At 41.4% G+C, this 22,713-nt stretch overlaps 1 protein-coding gene across 2 annotated transcripts in view; it reads right to left on the reverse strand.

The window, feature by feature from the left end:
• SGMS2 (sphingomyelin synthase 2) overlaps window positions 1–22,713 on the reverse strand; it is a 173,020-nt gene that overhangs the window by 87,602 nt on the left and 62,705 nt on the right. The window contains exon 2 of one of the 2 annotated variants that reach the window (XM_040476701.1): window positions 19,273–19,391. The gene's annotated coding sequence lies outside the window, so the exon portion shown is untranslated. Of the gene's footprint in view, window positions 1–112; window positions 680–19,272; window positions 19,392–22,713 lie in introns of those variants that run through there. The other variant, XM_040476692.1, reaches the window with a different exon arrangement.

The raw sequence follows: 22,713 nt of genomic DNA on the forward strand, positions 1-22,713 counted from the left end.
CGGTGTTTACCGCGGCCCGGCGGCCCGCTCTCCCCGCCCGCCGCCCTGCGCGCTCCTGACATCATTCATTCTCTCACACCCTCGCCCGCCCACTCCATTTCCAAACAGTGACTCACCCGCGGCCCGGTGGTGGCAGCGGCCGTTCCCGCTGCTGTGGCTCTCCAGGCGCAGAGCGGAGCTCGAAAAACCGGTGCGACTTCTTAAGAAGAAAACCCCAGCCGACCCTCCCCTCTCTCAACCATTAAAGGTGCTGGGAAGGAGGGGCTTGGCAGGCACGGCCGATTGGCTCCGGGCGGAAAGCCTGAGGGCCCGGAGCAGACCTCCCTGAGCGGTGACAGAGATCAATCTGGGAAAGTTCTTTGGGTGCCGCTCCCAGCAACTTTTAAGGATGGGGCGGGGAAGGGATTCCCCCACCCCGTGCCTCGCCTTCTTCAGGAACTGCTTCCTGACGTGGGTGTGAGTGGGCTTGGGGACGTCAGCGGTTATTCGAAGGGTTGGTGCCCGGGCCTAGGTCGAAGAAGTGGGTTTCCAAACCTCGCAAGGTTGCCTGGCTGTGTCAGTAATAGGTCCGCTCGGTGGCCAACTCTAGGTGTGAGCTGGAAGGGTGCTCCAAGTTAATGAGGCTAATAATACTTTCCCCTCGGTGACTAACCGCCGTGTCATCTGTCCTGTTAATTGATTTGCTTCTCTTTAAGGACAAGAGACCGTAACCAAAATAAACATTGAGAGAGTAGTTCTTTGCTCAAGTGAGCGCTGCGCTCTTCCGCAGCTTTTGGAGCACAAGGCGGCCCAGTGGTTTCCTTGATGAGCTCAGCAGATATGTTTTTAGAAGGGGTGTTGCCTTCTTAAAAATGGTCAAGGCTCTACGTTTCTTGGAGTTGCTATTCATACACCTGCTGGGCAGTTTTCAAAGTAAACAATGGCAGTCTCAGAGTCTAAATAGGATGAATTAGAATTGGCCAAATCTTCATTGAATTTAAATGACAAATATTTTATGTTCATTTCTACTTCTGGACAGGGTAATTATGTTTAGAATTTGCATTGCCTTATGGGTGATTACATATAATCAACCAAAATAATCCAGAGGCATCTCTAGGTGCCTATTGCAGAAATCATGTAGGGAAACAATCATTTATCTATGATAATTAAAAACTACTATAACAATAACAACAGCAACAACAACAACAAACACACAGGGCTGTTCCAAAACACACAACTGTAAGATTCCACTACAGAAGCTTCCCCCAAATGAACTTGCTCCTGAAATTAACCAAAGTTTCAGCATCATTGTTGTGAAAAATGCACTCACTTAAAGCTGCAGAAAGGCAAGAACCCAGAAGAGCACACCAACAATTGAAGTTAATTTTCCTTGGGTTTATTTTTCCTTTTCAGGAGGAATTCATTTTCAATTTTACAAAGCCTAGGCATTTTGCCCAGAAGACAATAGCAAATAGATTGGTTTGCTAGGATGCAGTCAAAGTAAATGGAAATTCAAACCAACAGTTTTTGTGGAGAATCACAGACAGACCTCATCAGAAGTTTGGGTGTCCTGGGACTAGATTCAAATGTGTAGCCACAGGCAAGTTTGGGTGAATATCCCACTGATTCCCTACTTTATAAAGTTCAAATATCTGGACGTTATGGAGATATGTACAAATAAGGTTTTCTACAGATCTCAAAAAATGATGTTGTGGACTTTTGGGCCTATGCACAAAGATAAACTCAAAAAATTCATAACAAAGCCTGCCATCCCGTCTGTCTTACTACATGATGTAAATCCCGCAGCTCCATCAGGGGAGGATCACTTTCTTTACAGAAGGCCGTTTTGTTTTGTTTTTTTACGTTTATTTATTTTTGAGAGAGAGAGGGATAGAGAGCGCACGCCTCGGCAAGTGGGGGAGGGTCAGCGAGAGAGGGAGACACAGAATCCCAACCCAAGTAGGTTCCAGGCTCTGAGCTGTCAGCACAGAGCCCAAAGTAGGGTGCAACTCACCGACCGCCAGATCATAAACCTGAGCTGAAGTCAGACACTTAACCCACCAAGACACCCAGGTGCTCCCAGAAAGCTGTTTAATGGATAGTTCTGGATTTGTGGTTATTACTGTGCCTCAGTTTAAATATTGTAAAATAAATAATTAGGCCATATTATTATTCACTTAAATATCCTCCAGTGAACATAATAGTATAATTGTGATTGAGTTGCATGAAGTTTTTACATTTTATTCATTGTTAACATATGGGAAAACAAATTATTCATCTTAATTTCTGTGTTTTGAAAAATAGTGACTTGTCCTCACAGAAAGAGGTGCTTTTTTTTTTTTTTTTAACTTTTTGTTCTTACAATGTATCAAAGTTGACTAAGTCCTTGGTTAGTCACATTACAAAAATTATAGTGCTGAATGCTCTAAGGGAAAGGAACGGTTGACCAGTATGTTCTTGTCAATTTTTTCTAAACTAGTGCATACTTCAAATAACATTTTATAGATCTCTCTTTGTTATGATAAAACATACTGATTAAGTTAGGGAAACATTTGCAGTACTTATCTCCTCTTATACTAACTCTTACTCTGGACATATCTAACATTGACTCAACCAACAATATTTATTAAGTTCATACTTTGTGCCCACATTGTTTATCTCAGAATCACCATGTGCATCTTCTAAACATAGGTGTCAGTAATGGGAAAGTTTCTTTAAAAAATTTTGCGTTAGAATGTTTATTACAGTATTATTTATTATTTTCCCAGGATCCCGTGTAGTGCCTGGCATGTAATAGTCAATGAGTGAAATAAACAAATGAATAAGCCTTAAGGAACAAACCAATAGTGAAGTCACTCCATGTTATGGGATATTATGTAGGCGACAAAAGAATAAAATAGTCCCATAGGCTCTGACTTCAGAAAACTGTACTTGTTAGTGACAGGTATAAGCAGTGAAAAATATAAGCAGAGGGAAAATACACCACACACACACATACATACACACACACACCCCATTTTTGTGAAACAAACACCACTCCCATGAAAAATTTCAGAACCAAACTATATTACCTCTCAATAGTGAGATATAGAAAGGCAGAGTGTGAAGGAGAAACTTGTATTTTTGGACTATTGTTCAACACAAGCAGTATTAGAACTTAGAAGACAGTAATGTAAGTCCACGGCATAGGAAGTTTACAGTGTAGTTGGAGAGACAATGACACCCAGAACAACTAGAGATTAAGGCTGTTCACCTTTCGGATTTGGAATTTCAAATATTCACTTAGTGCCAGGCCCATCCAAAGGCCAAATATTTACCATTTATTGAGTACTTACTATATGCCAGGGACTATGCAAATCGCTTTAGCTGTATTATCTCATTTAATCCTCTTTCTGTGAGGACAAGTCACTATTTTTCAAAACATGGAAATTAAGATGAATAATTTGCTTTGTCATATGTTAACAATGAATAAAATGTAAATACTTCAACAATCTGAGGTTAGGTACTCACAATGCCTTCCTCTGCATTTGAGGGAACCAAAGATAAGAGAGATTATCATTTTCCTGAGATCACACCCAAGTAAGTGGCATCACTAGGGCATAAAGCATTAATTTTTGGCTTCAAAGTACACACTTTTTGACACCTATTCCATAAATTTCACCTACACAGATATAACTCTTCTCATTTAACAATACTTAACTTTTTTTTAAAGAATTTTTTAAAAGTTTATTTATTTAGAGAGTAAGCATGAGTGGGGGAGGGGCAGAGAGAGAGAGAGAGAGAGAGAGAGAGAGAGAGAGAGATTGAGAGAAAGAGAGAATCCCAAGCAGGCTCTGCACTGTCAGCACAGAGCCCCACCAAACAGCGAGATCGTGACGTCAGCTGAAACCAAGGGTCCATAGCTCAACTGACTGAGCCGCTCAGGTGTCCCACTTTTTTTTTTTTAATGTCTATTTATTTTGAGAGAGACAGAGCATGCGCATGTGCACACAAGCAGGGGGAGGGGACAGAGGGAGGGAGAGAAAGAATCCCTATCAGGCTCCAAGCCATCAGTGCAGAGCCTGACACGGGGCTGGAACTCAGAACCATGAGATCATGACCTGAGCTGAAATCAAAAGTCAGACACTTAACTGACTGAGCCACCTAAGTGCCCCAATACTTACATTTTTTTAGTTTTAAACACATGTTTATTTTAAACTTAAAAAAAAATTGTAACATTATCATATTCTAAAGCAATTGAAAAGTGAAAAACATAAGCACTGTAAACATTTTGGTGTCTAATTTCCTTTCCTTAAATTTCTATTGTTAAGATAATTTCAACAACATCATACAGATAATTCTTATTCTGATTTTTAAAAATTTAGCACTATATCTGTATCCTTTTCTCACAATTATCGTATTAGTGGCTCTATGGTATGCCAAAAAATCGTATATGCTTCCGCATGTATGTGTTGTTGAACTTAGTCTCAATCTGGTAGTCTGTTAATTTGGGGGGTTAGTATAATATTTTTTCATTTTTCTATCAATGAAAACTCTTAGGCTACCTTGTTTATATTAGTACTACTATACTATGTGTGCAAATGTTCTACATTAAATAGAAGTGTTTTGAGTCTTCAGAAAAATGAAAGGTACTATGTGCCACACTTAATATCATTGTCCATCTGCCTCTGGCCTAGAGGAAGACGGGGAGGGTGTAGGAGGGCAGCTCCTAGCTTTGCAGCAGCCCGGGTGCAGAATGGCCATGGTCTGCGATGGTAGATGGGATTGCAGGAAGTACAGTGGATTTGAAGTAGAATGAACAGAATTTGCAGATTGATGCGCTATGGAGATGGAACCAAAAATGACTCCAACTCATTTTTGTTTGCTTAAGCACTTGGGTAGATGGTGGTGCCCTTTACCAAGACAAGGGATGCCAAGATAGGAACAGGTTCGTGAAGGCAGAGAATGATTTTTAAAAAAGGAGTTTGAAGGGGTGCCTGGGTGACTTGTCGGTTAAGCATCCAACTTTGGCTTAGGTCATGGTCTTACACTTTGTGAGTCTGAGCCCCACATTGAGCTCTGTGCTGACAGCTTGGAGACTGGAGCCTGCTTTGGATTCTGTGTCTTCCTCTCTCTCTTCCCTTCCCCTGTTCATGCTGTGTCTCTCAAAAATAAATATTAAAAAAAAAAATTTTTTTAAAAAGGAGTTTGAGATGTGGGTGGTATAAATGGAGATGTCAAGTGGGCACCTGATGATGTTAGTCTGGAACTCAGAAAAGAGGTATGATCTGGAGACAAATTTTAGAATAGTCAGCATGTAGATCCTAAGGGGAAAAAAAAATGAGATGGCCTGGAAATAGTATCCAGAGTAAGAAGAGAAGAGTCCAAGAGAAGGCCCAAAATTAGAGGGTTGGTAAAGGAGAACCCTGCAAATGGGTGAAAATACATAACTAGGAAGAAAAGTAGGACAGTGCAATGTTAAGGAAACTGAGAGTGTAATGTTAAGGAAACTAACTTAAGGAAACTAACTTAATGTTAAGGAAACTCTACATTAAATGCTCCTGAGAAAGCACATAAAATAAAGACCAAAAAAGTCCACGGATTTGGTGACACTGGGTTGTTGCCTTAACCGGGGTGGGCAACGGGGGGATGATTATGCCAAGATGGAGTGGAATCTGAATGCGTGGGAGTGAGGAAGAGCTGGGGTTGGCAGGGGGCTGACTGGGGTAGAAGCTTACTTGGCATCCTGGAGTGCTAGTCTATAGGGGTTCCAAAGCATTACAAAATAACTTTATAAAATACAACTTGGGTTTGGTAGGAAATGAGAAGTGACTGCTAATGGATGTAAGTTTTATTTCTGGGGTGATGAAAACGTTCTAAAATTTATCTACAACTGATTGAATGCTGATGGGAAGCCATCAGTAAAGGAGATGAGGAGAGAGACAATGGGGAAGATAATCAGTAGTCAAGGTTCAGGAGAAGTCAGGAGAAGATAGTACCCACCACACAGAAGGAAGGAATGGCCTAACAGGCGAGAAGGAACAGCTCCTCTAATATAAGAGGGGAAAGGGAAAAAAGAAGCATGGGACTCATGTTTGTAGATTGCTTATAGGAAGTCGAAATCATTGCTTTCTATTCTTCCATTTCTTTAGGAGTTCAGAGGTGGGTATTAGTTTTCAGTTGCTGCTGTAACAAATCACACACTTACGAGTTTGAAACAACACAAAATATTAGCTCACAGTTCTGCAGGTCAGAAGCCCTCCAAACTCTCTGCTGAGTTTCCCAGCTCCCGGTTTTCTGGGGCTGAGATAAAGGTGTTGGCAGGATAGGCTCTTATCAGTAGGCTCTGGGGAGCTTCCAAACTCATTCAGGCCCTTGGCAGAATGTAGGTCCCTTTGGTTGTAGAACCAAGCCCTCTGTTGCCCTGCAGGCTGTCAGCTGGGGGGCTACCCTTGGCAGCCAGAGGCATCGGCCCCAGAGTTAACGATGGAGTGCCGAACCCTTCCCACACTTAAAATTGTTCTGACTTCTGCCACGTGTCTTTGCCTCAGCTGGAGAAAGGTCTCCGTTTTTAAAGGGCTCATGACTAAATTGGGCCCACTGGATAATTCAAGATACTCTTTCTATGGTAAAGCCCATAATCTTAATGACATCTGCAAAGTCCCTTTTGCCATGTAATGTAACATATTCACAGGTTCCAGAAATTAGGGTGGGGACAATTTGGGGGCCCATTCTGCTGACCCTAAGGTGACATAGTCAACTAAGAATAAGGAAGTGGAAGAGGTGGGTGGTTTTAGAAAGAATGAAAACAGTCTGAAGTCACCACACTGCAGAGTAGGAATGTGAACTGACTAGAAAAATATAAATTTGGCAGATGCTACTGAAGACTCAAGTCAGGCCGCAGTGGTACCAAGAATGTCCTTCTCCAGCAGTGTTCAGACACCAGGGCATGGGCACCAAGAATGGGGGTGGTGGATGGGATAGACAGGCAAGGAGGGAGGGAGTCTAGGATAGTGTCAGTGGAGTAGTGGACTAGGGAATAAAAGAAGGTCAGGGGGAGAAGCAAAAACACTCAGAACTATTTCTGCCTTTATAGCCACTACGAGGGGGCTGATGCAGAAGGGACAAGAAAAAGGACGAGTGGCCTAGAGATCCTGGAGACATGGCAGAAATGTGAACCAGGGGTAAGAGACAGAAAAAGTTGGAAGCACAAGAGATTGGGTGGTGAGACTTATGAACTACTTATCTGAGTAGTTTGGGCAATGGCAGGGCCTGAAACGTGGCTGTGAGTGGGTGGCTGAGGTGGAGGGAGGGAGAAGAGAAAGAGTACAGGGCACTAGAAGAGCAATTCTCATGGCTGCCGAAGTTACCCGGAACGATGGCCAGACTAGGAGTAGAAGACTGTAAATCAGCTGCCAAACAATTAATAAGTGGGAATGAAGAGAGGAAGAGGATAGCAGAAAAGATGTGAACACTTCAAACAAGCAGGGCACTTTACGAAAGCCTGGCATAATCTCAGTCCAGACATATATCTAGAAATCAAAGAGACACAGCCTTCACCTTTCAACTCCAAGGGATGTACAGTGTGAGAAGATAATCAGATATCCTTGATAGGCTTCAAGGAAAGCATGTCCCTAGATTTCACGTAAGGCCAAAAGAGATGGGGGAGATTCAGAGACATGATTGAGCAGATAAGAGAATTTGTGATCATAAAGTAGGTATTTCAGAGGATATAGGAGAAGGGTTTAGGGAGCCTTGGGTTAGAGTCAGAGACATCGGGGAAATAAGTCACAGAGTATTATAGAAATAAGTATATGGAAATATGTATGGAGATGGAATAAGCAGGTGTTGGGGGAGATTTTCTCCCTAAACCCACTGCCTACAGTTTCTGAAGCTGACAGCTTGACCCTTTCCCAAAGCCAAGGTAGTAAAAGGTATTCTTGTGTAATATAACTCAAGGCTGAAATGGAGACATACTTATTTAGCGTAATAGAGTTCTGGAGATATGTCAAGAGGAGATTAATCTTAGTGCAAATGGTCTCATTTTATATTGGCTATTCCATTCTGAGGCCAAACTACTATAAGGACCCCTGCTCCTCTCCTTTTCCTCCTTCAGGATCCAAAATCCACGAATTGGCCCCTAATCACCTGCACTTAGATAGACTTCACAATGAGTGACAAATCATGACAATGTTTTGGAAATAGGCAGGAGAAACTGGATTTGAAAATACTGAGCAGCTCTTCTTGGGAAGAGAGAGAGAGAGAGATCCGGTAGGGGTGGAGTTGGCGGGGGGGGGGGGGCACACTTTACTGATCAACATAGGAAGCCATGGAGTCAACTAGGATAGGGCATGGCTGTGGATGGAGCAGGAGTGGATTGGGCTAAAGAGAACAGTATCTAATATCCATCACTTGGAAGAATCTGGTCGTTTGAAATATAGTACTTGAACTAAAAGTAAGAGCTGATCTAACTTCTGGGGTCTGCTTGACTGGCTAATGTTGAGATTGCTTTTTTTTTATTGTATGACACTCACTTCACTTCCACCATAAAGGGATAATTGTTGGGACAACATGAGAAAAGAAATGGCAGAAATAGTTCCGAGAGTCTCCTGGAAGGTAGTGGGAAAAAGTTCCTTAGAAAATTCAGCAGGAGCAACAACAACAAAAAAAGATGACAATGAGTTGATTCCCAGATAGATGAGCCTGGAGCAGCATTGCCCAAACTTGCCAGTTTTGTAACAATCGTCATCGTGTGAAGCCCACCCATGACTTAATGAATCTTCAGGGGAGGGATTCCAGACACCATTTTAAGTCAGTGTCTGAGATGATTTGAATATTGAGAAAAAATTGGAAAATTCCACCTCTAGGTAATGATGCTCTACCTTTTTTCCCTTTATTGTTGAGCAAACTGCACTCTTATTAAAGAAGCACTAGCCATAATTTTCAACCTGGGATCATGCCATCTCAGAAGGGCCTATCGGAATCACAAGACTGTCTGGGGTTGGGTGAGAGGGGGGAGGGAAGGGAGGATGGAGGGCACTTCAACTTTAACCAGCTTCCTCAGGGAGACTGGAGGCTCCTTTTCAAGAGGGAGGGTCATCCCCCACCATTCTACTCCCAAACTCCTTCCCTGTGTGAGTCACTCATCCAGACTAGTCTAGGGGAAGAGAATTTACTAACAAGCTTAATAGTTATATTCTAATGTTTAGAGTGTTCTGTGACTATGATTCTTGTGAGTCAGTCTCTAGTGGGCCAGTCACCTTGATGTTCTAGCAAAGTTGAATTTTAAGCCAATCAAACTAAAGACCAGACTTCACAGACAGGTACCCACAGCAGGGAAGTCACTCCTTATAGGACACATGTCCTTATTGGACAGCCTGATAGCCTCTCAGGCCACACTCACTTTCTCCCTTCACTGCCTCTTCAATTGTTCCCCCTGCTTCCCTTCCAATTAGAATGTGTGCACACATCCTCCCTCCATACCGTTTATTAGGGCACTACATGTGATTATATCACCTTACCCCACTCTGCCCTTCTTAAAAGGAATGGGACTTGAATCGCAAGTTTTAACAGACTTTTTCCCCCTAATTTAAAATGTGAAGGAGGACGATATTGCTGTAGGACATGCTAACTTTATGCAGATCTGACTTTCCAGCTATTAGTTCAAACTGAGATGTCTAATGCAAAAGGTACAAAGTCCACCTGGTTATCCAAGCCCTTTCTAGAATGAAGGGAGGTAATAATTGCATCCTGTGCTTTCTATATGAAAGTATCCAGTCAATGACCTTTAGTACGTAATAAATACTATATCAATCATGTTTTCAGTTACAAGTTACATGTTACTTCCTAGTGACTAAATATAGTCAGGGATAAAGAGACACGGAAGATAGATGAAAATCTTTGACTTCTCAGCTTTTTCAATTCTTCCAGTCATAAGTGTATTTTTAGGCAGTGGCCACTAAAAACTATATCATATATACAATTTATAATTTTGACATGAAATAACACCTGCTTTTATATGTCATTGAAAAGAATCCAGAATACTTTCATATAACATTAATTCATGTATTATATCTTTACAACATCCTCTTGAATTAAATTTTGATGGCTCCTTAGTCTGCATTCAGTATTGAATATGCATGCTCCAAGATTCAGAAGAAAGTAACTGACTCTAATAATTTTTAAAAACATTTCTCATTTTCCTTTGTGTTTTTAAAATCCATTGTTTTCTGTTTATTTTTTTTAAGTAAGCGCCACACCCAGTGTGATCTGCAGCTTGAACTCACGATCCTGAGATCAAGACCTGAGCCGAGATCAGGAATTAGATGCTGGGGCACCTTGGTGGCTCAGTAGGTTAAGTGTCCAACTTCAGCTCAGGTCATGATCGCCCATTTTGGTTTGTGGGTTTGAGCCCCACATTGGGCTCTGTGCTGACAGCTCAGAGCGTGGGGCCTGCTTCGGATTCTGGTCTTCTCTTTCTGCCTCCTCCCCAGCTTGCTCTCTCTCTTTCTCTCTCTCAAAAATGAATAAATGTTAAAAAAAAAAAAAAAAAGAGGTGGATGCTTAACTGACTGAGTCACCCAGAAACCCCTACACTTAATTTCTTAACATTATATCATCCACTGCTACCCCCAACCTGGCATTCTTCATTCTCTCCTGCCCTTGCCCTTTCTTAGCTAGTTCCCATAAATTGATCTTGTCCTTGTTTTAACCATCTATTCCTTGGTCTGGTTTCATTCATTCTATTTACTTTTCCTTTGATTAAATCTGAAGAAAAAGATTATCTTATTTATTATATATATTCTAGGTTTCTCCACCTAGCAACCTGTCACTACTCATTTGTTTAGTTGTACTTTTCACCTGTTTTGAGTCCATCTATCCCATAAACATTTATCAAGTACCTACTATATGCTGGGTTTTATAGGGAGACAAAGGTATAGCATATATCCCTGGTTTCAAAGTGCTCTCAATACAGTTGGGAAAACAAGATGAACACATTAGAATTACATGTGTCAGAATGTGATCATATTTCACCTAGAAGTAACTTAAAATTTAATGCATTTATTTCACATTTGTTTTCAAAAGTTCTCACTCCAACTCATGGGCCCCATGACAACCTGCTTAGAACCCACTTTAATTGTGTCTACCAGTGTCAACCAACCACTTCTGGCTTCTGGCTTCCCACTGCCCCTTCATCTGTAGGATAACAGCCTTTGAAACATGCTAGGTGATTTAAGTTGGATGTAATTGCATTAACAGAAAAAGTTAAGAGGAAAACACAGAATAATAATTGTAATCATATTCACTAAAATGCCGCACTATAGGCAAATGGCTATACATGTACCCATATAGCCAGGGTCTTGGCAGGAAAAAGTTGGCACACCCAAAGAGATTAACTAAAAAGAGTCTAATGAAGGGGCTATTTATAAAGGATGTAGTCAGAGAGGCTAGTACAAAGATAAAACAAGAAATGATGAAGCACTCAGGCACACTGGGAAGTCATTACCACCTCTGGGCCTGAAAAGGAAGGGGGGGAAAGATGTTTCCATTGCCAATAAGAGCTAACACTGTGAAAACGGGCTGCCAGACAGAAGCTGTGGCTGCAGGTGGAGGAATGTAGCCATTCAGAGTGGAGAGAGTGAGATGAACAGTGACCCTGACCTCTCTCCTCCTGCCCCCACATTTCCTGCTGGTGACTGACCTGGAGCTGAAGGGTGAGGAAGCCCAGATGATACAGTCAGTAAAGTTCAGGGTCCAGGGCTACAGAACAGGGCTGAGAAGGGTGAGAATGGATCTGGAAGGGCAAATGGAGAATAACCACAGCATAGCTCCCTACAGAGTTTTGGGACCTATGACAGATGGGTTTATGATGAGGTATATATATTTTTTAACGTTCTATTTTTGAGACGGAGAGCACAAGTGGGCGAGGGGCAGAGAGAGGGGGAGGGGAACAGAGGATCCCAAGTGGGCTCTGTGCTGACAATAGTGAGCCCGATGCAGGGCTTGAACTCATGAACCGTGGGAATGAGATCATGACCTGAGTCGAAGTCAGACACCCAACTGACTGAGCCACCCAGGCACCCTTATGACAAGATATTTTTAAAGGCAGTGAACTCCAGCATCCTCAGCCCAGTTGGGAATAGGCATAATAGGGCATATTATAAAGACCAATGACCTCAGAGTTTAGCCTAACCAATCACCCTCCCAAACTCCTCCCCTACACCAACTACTGCATGTTTTAAACGTGGCCAAGTTGTTCACATTACATTCCTCGTCGCTTTTGTGGGAAAATGCTCTTGGGTCATGCTAAACCTTATCGTTATAGTAACTAGGAGAAAAAGAAGCCACCATGAAGGTAAGGTAAGCAGTTATGCAGGTATGCCCCTGGATAATTCCAAATTAAACCACACATACAACAAAAATCATCCTAAGGTTTGTGATTCAAAGACTCCCTAAATGGCCTCTCCTCAGAAATATGCAAATAATCCATTCTTAGGATCTTAAATAATTAGAATTAATTTGTGGAAGCATTCTAGGGGTAGGGTGATACACAAAATGATTCCTAAGTGTCACAATTTACCAATTGTTTAGTCAATGAAGACTCGGGCTCTTTTCCTGTAGCAAATGACCTTCTGTGGGCCACATAATCTGACCATGGATTCCCAGGCATTGTCTGTTGATAGCAGAGTTCTCTGAAACAACTGGGCTTTAATCAAGGAGACAGTGAAAGGAAAGTAGCCTGCTCTTCTCATCTCCACCTACTTCCTGGCCTCCATTCCACATTATCTTGACCAAACTGTGGTCATTTTAAATAAAGAATCGTCATGATCAATAATCTCTGTTACAGAACGGATGAGGACAGGGGAACAAACATTGCCTTTGTCAGTGAGGTCACTGATGTCCTTTGCCAGAGCAGTTTCAGTGAAGCAGAGTTTCCCATGTGGTAAGACAAGGGAGGCTGCTGAGCCATGAGCGATTGCAGGTGAGCTAAGAAATGAGCCCCTTAAGTTTCTAACATGGCCAGGAAAAGGGCTGAAGCGACCTTGATGGGGGTCCTTAGGATGTCAAGTAAATACAGTAATTTCCTCTGGTTGCCACGGCATGGGAAAGTGTGGAAAGCACAGCTGTAAGGTCACAGCAGTGGAAGTCAAATTGCAATTCAGGGGGAGTAAGCAGAGAAATGGAGGTGGAGGCTGCAGGTACAGAGAATTCTTTCAAGATATAGGTCAGTGAAAGAACAGGGAGGGAATAGACTGATTCTAAGCAGGTTCAATAGGTAAATACTTGAGCACATTTGTGGAGAACAGAGAAGCATCTGGCCATGGAGACAAATTAAAGATACAAAGGCGGGGCGCCTGGGTGGCGCAGTCGGTTAAGCGTCCGACTTCAGCCAGGTCACGATCTCACGGTCCATGAGTTCGAGCCCCGCGTCGGGCTCTGGGCTGATGGCTCAGAGCCTGGAGCCGGTTTCCAATTCTGTGTCTCCCTCTCTCTCTGCCCCTCCCCCGTTCATGCTCTGTCTCTCTCTGTCCCAAAAATAAATAAAAATAAAAAAATTAAAAAAAAAAAATAAAGATACAAAGGAGAGGAAAGCTATAATGTTAAGGTGGAAAGGAGGAGTGCTGAAGGACTTTACTACTTACACTATTTTCTTTGTTAAATAAGAGGTTGAGTTAATGGCTGAAAGTGAGAGAGGCAGGATCTTGATATAGGGTTTTAAGAGAGAGAGAGAAAGATTTGAGATATCTGCTTTCAGAAATGAGAAAGGAAGCTGGCAAAAGATAAGTAAAAATTTGCCAATGTTGAGAGCCAAGCTGAGGATGGAGCTCATAAATATATAATGAAGCTAATCAGCAGAATTATATCTTTAACACAGCTGTGCCAGGATGCCCGGGTGCTTGAGTAGAGACAGTTGGATGGTTTCATTTGGGATCAGGACCTGGAAGACTAGTTTAGTAGAAGGGTAAACTGGTGAGAGTACTAAAGCAGTAAGAAGAGGAGGGATAGAATTTGAACTCATTAGAAGATGAGCTCTGCCTTACTTTCTTGGTCATTGCTGTATCTCTCGTCTCTGGAGCGGTGGTCCCTAATCTTATCTGTGGATTAGAATCACCAGGAGAGCTCTAGAAACTCCTGATGCCTAGGGGCTCTGTGGGTTAGGCATCAGACCTCAGCTCGTGTCTTGTTCTCGCAGTTCGTGGGATCGAGCCCCAAGTCCAGTTCTGCTCTGAAAGCACAGAGCCTGCTTGGGATTTTCTTTCTGCCTCTCCCTGCCCATGCGCTCTCTCTCTAAATAAATAAACATTAAATTAAAAAAAAAAAAAAAGAAAGAAAAGAGATTCCTGAACCACTTAAATTGGAATCTCTGGGTGGGCTCCAGGCACAGTATTGTTTAAAGGTCTCCTAATGATTTCAGTGTACAGCCAAGGATGAAAACAATTGGTCTAAAACAATGTCAAACATAAAGTAAAAACTTGATAAATTTAGTTCAGTGAATGAAGCGATGGAATTCAGATTAGAGAGGCCCTAAAGCTAGGAAGGGCTGAGACTAGGAAAAGGGATAAAGACTGAAGTCTCCATGAACTTGAAATGCAGGTTTGAGGCCATGGCTCTCAGAGAGAGGGATTATAAGTTTATTATTTTGGAGTGGACACAGCTGCAAGAGATATGACTGAACACAGTTCAGGCCAAGGGGACTTTGTGCATACTACGGAGTGATGCTTGCTATTCAGCAGAAGTTAAAGACCTAAAATTAGGGTATTGGAAGATTTGTGGAGTGAAATGTCAAAACTGCACAGGGGATTGCCAGAGAGGAGCGGAGGAAGACTTGCTGTTCACAGCAGTCAGGTTGGACATCGATCTCAACTGAACTGGTTCGGAGATGGACTTCCTCCTGTTGGTTTCATGATCCCAAAATTCATGTTTTCAGCAAATTCGTCAGGCATTCTGAATCTGAGATCGCCTTTGCTTCCCTGGGACTGCGTCTATACCTTACACTAAGACAAACATACTAAAGACTTATTGGGAATTAGTTCATTTGTTTTCCTGCTTCTAAGTGAGTATCACAAGAAGGCATTAAAGGCTGGCAATGCAGAGCAGCAAAAAGTGGGAAATGCTGTCTAAATTCACATCCTTTACCTACAATTTTGCTTGAGGCTATTCTCATCAGGGCTTCTGTTGAACAAAGATGACAACAGAAACAAAAGCAAACCATAAAACTCCCCCCTCCTCAAATCCCATAATGGCTTAGGAGAAAAATATTGAGGCCAATAACCTTTAAAATGTCATGTCTTCTTATTTGAATAGGGTATTTATTGCTTACTTATCTTATCGCAACCCATGACTTCAATATCGGATTATGCCCAGTCACATTGAACTCTCATGGTGAACTAAACGGTTGGGGTGGGGTGGGTTCCCAGGAAAGAGCTAGATACACCCTCCCCCTTGCCCAATACCCAAGTCATTTTCAAGGAACTATTTTTAAGTGGTTGGACAAAGTATGGTCAGGTGGTGAAGAAGTTGGTAACTCATTATTTTATTTTATGAAGTACTTGCACTACTCCTCCCAGTGAGGTGAACATTAACTTTCTAGATGGAAAACTGCAGTTCTAATCATCTCTACAGCACTTCTGTCATGTGACCTATCTGGGGGCAGCTCCAGATGGCAACGTGCAAAACAAATGGTGTGAGACTCAAGCAGTATTTGATTAAGAATTGTTCTTTTTGGGGCGCCTGGGTGGCTCAGTCGGTTAAGCATCTGACTTCAGCTGGGTCATGATCTCGCGGTCTGTGGGTTAGGCCTGCATCAGGGTCTGTGCTGACGGCTCAGAGCCTGGAGCCTGCTTCAGATTCTCTGTCTCCCTCTCTCTCTCTGCCCCTCCCCTGCTCACACTCTGTCTTTCCCTCTTTCAAATAAATATTTTTTAAAAACATTAAAAAAAAAAAAGAATTGTTCTCTTTGTGGGAAACAATCAGCACTCAAACCAGCAAACTGTGGTGAACTCTCCAGAGCCTGCTGCCCTGGCAGGATGTTTTGGGAAGTTTCAGGAGGACAAAAAATACCCCTCACTGTAGTAGATGAGAGGGGGTGAGCCAAAGAAACGGTCACAGGAAAAATGTATGTAAGAAAAAAAGACGATTTCAAACTGAAGACATGAAGTGTTCACCAAAATGGCAGGACTAAAGAAGCATATGAGTCTCCCCATCTCTACCCTGTCCCAGGCCACCACCTTCTATCCCTCACTTAGAACCTAGGACAGGCAGCAGACTCCAAATGATTTCCTGCCTCCGGTTGTGGACCCTCCATTCCATTCTATATTCTGCAGCCATCTGGCTCTTTCTAAAAGGCCATTTTGGTTTTATCACTCCCCTACCTGAGCCCATTACATGGCTTCTCATTCCACCCATTTCTCAGGATAAAGTACAACTCTGAGGATAGCTGAAAAGGTCTATTATGACTTGATTTCTACCTACCACTCCAGTTTTAAATCTTGCCACTCACTCCCAGTTCCTTTTCTTCATATTAAACTTCCACTGTGTTTAAACCAGTGGCTGGAAACTCTCTTGCCCATCTTTTTCTGGCTAACTCATCCTTATTTATCAGGACTCAATGAAGACATCCTAGTGGGTGCTTCTATAGCACCCTACACTTCTCTACCATAAGTTATGACATCCCGTAGGCTGCTTAATTATCTGCCTTTCTTGCTGGATGATATTAGCTCACACTGAGTGTTTAATATCCGCCATACCCTGTTAAGCATTTTCCTTAGCTTATCTCTTATGATTCCCACAGCAATCCTGCGAGGGAGACACTCGATTACAAATAACTAAACTGAGGCTTATGTGAAGTCATTTGCTTAAGTCGTAGGTAGAAGGCTCCATAGAGCAAGATGTTGGTTTTGCCTATCATTTGATCCCTAGCAACAAATGTAAACTTAGCCTACGGGTTACCTAGCATTTACATTGCACTTAGAGTGCACTGGGCATGTCGCAATCTTACGTATCAATAGGATGAGGAAACTGAGGGATAAAGGTTAAGTGAGGAGCCCTTGGTGACACAACTAAATAGCCAGGCTGGGATTTAAACCTAAGCAGCTAGCTTCAGAACCACTACACTCTTAACCACTGCACTGTTGTTCATTTGCATGAGTAGAAATATTAAGGAAATGAATGAAACAGTCAATAAACCAAAGCAAATTAAGGCCACCGTTTCATAAGGCAATTTGTTAGTCTTAGGACTGCTCCCATGAAGTCTTTCACAGCACCAACAACAGAAGGATGAATGCACAGTTCCGACAAAACAAAAACGTGTCTAAAAAAAAGAATCCTTTTTTTATCTGGCAGCGTCCTAGCTTCGCTGAGTAGTAATCAGTGATTTAAAAAAAAAAAAAAAAAACCAGGGGCGTCTGAGCTGCTCAGTTAAGCATCCCACTTTGGCTTAGGTCATGATCTCACAGTTAGTGGGTTTGAGCCCTGCACCAGGCTCTGTGCTACAGCTCAGAGCCTGGAGCCTACTTCAGATTCTGTGTCTCCCTCTCTCTCTGCTCCTCCCCTGTTGGTGCTCTGTCTCTCTCTCAAAAATAAGTAAACATTTAAAAAAATCAACTGAAATTTCCTTCATTATTATTATTATTTTTTTGCACTGAAATACGTGCTCAAATGGCATTCTGTAGAGAAAATGGGGGGAAGAAATCCAATGGAATTATAGTGAAAAGCTGAAGTCAACCAGCTATACTAGAAAGGCACTGCTGTGGCCTGGGAAAAGCAAAGAAGAATGGAAAAATCCTTGCAGTTCCTAACAAGGCAAAAAGTTTAGTTTGGCCTTGTCAAGTACAAATAGAACTTGGGTGGCAGAGAGAAAAAAGCAAAGGAATGCTTTCCTTGTTGTGTTTTTCTCCTTTCCCCAAATGGAAAATTTTATTGCTGTTTCTTCTGATTTCCATATTGTTTTGGTGGTTCCTACCACAATGAATTGTTTAAAAAAAAAATCACTTCAGCATTTTTCTCTCTTTATAAAATAGAAGAAATTTGAATTAATGAGAAAAAAATTTCTTTTAGGAGGATAATAACTTGGAGTACATGAAAGCAAGAGGATTTCTAAGTGAGTGAGGGACTCTCCCCCAATTATTAGAAGAAGATATGACCCTGCAGTTGTTGTAGCTCCTATGCAGGAGACCCCCAGTAACTGTCCCAAATTTGATGCCGGAGCCCTATTTGACTTGGTTAATATACATATGTGTGTGTGTGTATATATATATATATATATATATATATATATATATATATACATACATATATATATACACACATATATATACACATATACATATAGACTCATCTATCCAACTGTCTATTTTACATCTCTTACATGTCAATAAATCCTACCCCTAATCTGTGCACTCTTCCATATCTCTGAGGCAATGTCCCTAGTCAACAACGATTGTGTTTCGTCTCTTTAAAATATATATATATTTATATTATTTATATACACATATGTTTATATATATATATTTATATTATTTATATACACATATAGATTTATTTATATATATTTATATTATTTATATAGATTTATTTATATTTCTATATATTTTAAAGAGACAAAAGACAATCGTTGTTGACTAGGGACATTGCCTCAGAGATATGGAAGAGTGCACAGGTTAGGGGTAGGATTTATTGACAGTTTGATAGATGAGTCTATAGATCAGAGAGGTGAAGTCCAGAAATATTAATCTGGGAATGGAAAATAGTTAAACCTATGAGAATTTGATAAAATTACCTAGGGAAAAGGCTTGACTAGGAAAGAGAAGTTCCAATATTAATACCTGCGAAACTCCAACATTTTGACATCAACTAGAGATGGAGAAACCGACAAAGGAGGCAAATGATTAGAAGCAGTAATGTAGGAGAAAACCAGGAGATGTCTGGAGAGGAGTGTTGTATGAAGGAGAGATGGATCAACAGTGTCATCTCCTACTGTGGAATTAAGTACGATAAGTTTAGAAAAGCCTCCACCACATTGGCAATAATAGAGACATTTACTGACCTTGGTAAGGACAGTTTCTGTGGAGATGGAAACTAAGGTGTAGTTTGCCAAAATGGCTTGAGGATACACAAGGGGACTGCATCTTAATATATTTCCACCAAGTAAGAAATGAGGAACAATAAGAGATAATAAACCACAAGGTCAAAATTAATAGGAAAGGAGGCAACAGCAGATAAGCAGTATCAACACATTTTTGGAAGATGGAAAGCACAGGAAGTAGAGGCTGACTTGACCTAGCAGAGCATAGTGGGGGATATATGCTTAGGTACCTGGGGGCAGCGGCAGGGTTGAGGAGTTTTGATGAGGAACAAGTCAGTTCGCCCTGTGGAACTCTTTAGATGTTCTGCACTTGGATACAGCAGGTACTTCAGAAGGTGGATGTGAGTACCTGGATGAAAATAGAGATGTTCATTGAAAGTTGTTATACAGTGACCGAGCTCACTGATTCCCTTCCTTATGTGACCCAGCCAGAGGACTACATTCCCATGTGTCTCCTGCCTGCCCAAGAATTTTATTCTCTGGAGAAATTGCATTAGAGAGAAACTTTTGACTTTGGGACACGTAGTCCAGTGAAAGGACAGGACAAAGCATGGAGTTGTAAATACACAGATTAAATGAACATTTTCATACCGAATTATAGTTCTTGGATGCCTTTCCCCTGCTTTGCTCCCAGAATTCTGTCAACAGACTGGTAAGCAGATGGGAGGATTCTTCTCTGGAGAACCTAAATTACCCCTAAAAAAAGACTGACAAACACTGATATTTTCAGATTCACCCAGCGAAAAGTCACTGCCTTAGGTTTCTCAGACCACTATAACAAAATGCCAAAGACTGGGTCGCTTAAACATTTATTTATTTCTCAGTTTTGGAGGCTGGGAAATCTGGTGAGAGCCCTCTTCCTGGCTTGAAGATAGCCAGTTGCCTTCTCGTGAGGATTTCTTTCTTTTCCTCTTCTTATAAGGCCACCAATCTTATCCAAGTAGGACCCCACTCTTAGCACTTGATTTAACCTTAATTACCTCCTAAAAGCCCTATCTCCAAATATAATCACTTGGGATTAGAACTTCAATGTATGGATTTAGGAGGGGATACAATTCTGCAGCTGCTCTGGAAAACAGTGTGGAGGTTCCTCAAAAAATTAAAAATAGATCTACCCTATGACCCAGCAATAGCACTGCTAGGAATTTACCCAAGGAATACAGGAGTACTGATGCATAGGGGCACTTGTACCCCAATGTTTATAGCAGCACTGTCAACAATAGCCAAATTATGGAAAGAGCCTAAATGTCCATCACCTGATGAATGGATAAAGAAATTGTGGTTTACATACACAATGGAATAGTACACGGCAATGAGAAAGAATGAAATTTGGCCTTTTGTAGCAACGTGGATGGAACTGGAGAGTGTTATGCTAAGTGAAATAAGTCATATGGAGAAAGACAGATGCCATATGTTTTCACTCTTATGTGGATCCTAAGAAACTTAATAGAAGTCCATGGGGGAGGGGAAGGAAAAAAAAAGAGGTTAGAGAGGGAGAGAGCCAAAGCATAAGAGACTCTTAAAAACTGAGAACAAACTGAGGATTGATGGGGGGTAGGAGGGAGGGGAGGGTGGGTGATGGGTATTGAGGAGGACACCTTTTGGGATGAGCACTGGGTGTTGTATGGAAACCAATTTGACAATAAATTTCATATTAAAAAAAATAAAAATAAATAAAAGTTTCCCTAAAAGGAAAAAAAAAAGAACGAGATACAATTCAGTGCACAGCAGTAAGGAAGAAATAAATGTGAATAGTTTGTCTTTTAATATATTTGGGGTCTGTTTATAATGGTGGTCATCCCACCATGATTAATACAAAAGGATCCAACAGAAAATAAGAGTGAAGGGGTTGTCTGTCAGGCACCAAAACTTTCTAGAGGGCAGCCAACCTCTCCCAACTAAAACAGAAGACAAAGGGCTTTAGGAGAAAGGTCTCTAGGTGAAAAAATGGAATGGATGTGTTAAAATGTTTGGGAAAAATTATTCAGAGGTTCATCAGATCTCTTGGAAAGAACATTCAGAAAAAAATAAATAATAAACATAAGGGAAGCTAAGAAATGGCAGTCTGAGTCCAGGAAAACGAAAATGCTGTATGAAAAGGAAATATTCATTATGTACAACTTGAGTTGAACAGTGAATATTTACTGGTTATAGTAATGTAAATGACCGCTGACAGCCAAATATTACAATAAAGTTATACTGAGAAGATGAAGAAGGAAAGGGACATGTGTATATGTCTGTTATGACATCCTTTAACTTCTGTAACAAGAAGTGTATGGAAATTGTTTAAAATAGATCAATTAGTAGAAGTATAATCGTATAATTTTAAAAAACACACATAATTCCTAGTAGAAAAAACATAAAAGTTGAAAGTGGTTTTCACTGCCAGTGGGGTGAGGAACAGGATTGTGGACTGGGCAGGGGAGTGTTAGTTTTCGCTAAAACCTTTTAGTATTAGCTGGATATTTCAAAACTATATGTATAAATTGCATAAAAATCAGTTACACATTTTAACTTTTTAAAATATATTGAATGAAAAGTGAGGAAGGGGAAATGGGAGCGTCAAAAGCTCTTTCAGGTAGCTTTGCCCCCAAAGAGGAACAAAGGTATACAGCAGCTCCAATATTCAAGAGCGGGCTGAAACTTTTTTTTTTTCCAAAATAATTAATTAATTTATTTATTTGGAGAGAGAGATAGAGAATGAGCAGGGGAGGAGCATAGAAAGAAGGAGAGAGAGAGAATCCCAAGCAGGCTATACACTTGGTGTGGAGCCCGACACAGGGCTTGAACTCATAAACCCATGAGATCACAACCTGAGCTGAAACGAAGAGTTGGATGCTTAACTGACTGAGCCACCCAAGCGCCCCAGACTTAAACATTTTTTAAAAATTAAAGTAATAACGCTTAGTTAACAAACCAAATAGTGCAGGTTAATAATGAAAAGCAAAGTTTCCTGCCCCACCCTTTCCAGCTCATTGCTCTCCATTCACTTATAAACGTTTAAATATGGTGTCTGTCAGCACAGAACCTGCGTATGGTTTCCTGCCCCGGGAGAGAAGGCACAGATAGCTATAAAGGGAGAGGAATGTCCCACAATCCTCTTACTATCTGGGGCTGGATGCCCCTTTAGAGGGAGGGATGCCCAGGGAGGAAGCTAGGAAGCAGCCAGGGCATTTCTGGGTCACTGCTCTGCGCAATCCTGTGATCTCTCAGAATCAGCATCCTCACTAGGAAGACGCCTACTGGAAGAAGAAAGAAAAACCAATTCTGTGTGTGGCATAGCTTAAAGTTGTGAGGACCGCATTCCACGAGGGAAGTAAAAAGAGTGATTTCCCATCTCTGTCCCCCTTGAGAAAAAGGGTGAGAAGAAACTCACAAAAGCTTTCTGTTGGTATCTTTGTCCAGATCCTGTGTGGCCATAATCATAAAGAGGCATAGAATGGTTCTTGTGGTCACAGTTCTACAAGTGTATGGTATGTAGGGATGCATTTTATTGCACCCCAGTGCCTATAACCATAACAATATGTTGTAAACATACACTGCTTACTTTCTGAACATTAATGAAATGACTATACTAGTTCAGAAGAACAACCAAAACTATAAAAGATTTCAAAAGAAACATAAAAAAACCCTAAGGAAAATGACTTAGCTGGCCTGCAGATCATTATCCG

The sequence above is a fragment of the Herpailurus yagouaroundi genome, unplaced genomic scaffold (genome assembly GCF_014898765.1).
Source record: "Herpailurus yagouaroundi ecotype Mexico unplaced genomic scaffold, PumYag 28, whole genome shotgun sequence".
Classification (NCBI taxonomy): Eukaryota; Metazoa; Chordata; class Mammalia; order Carnivora; family Felidae; genus Herpailurus; species Herpailurus yagouaroundi.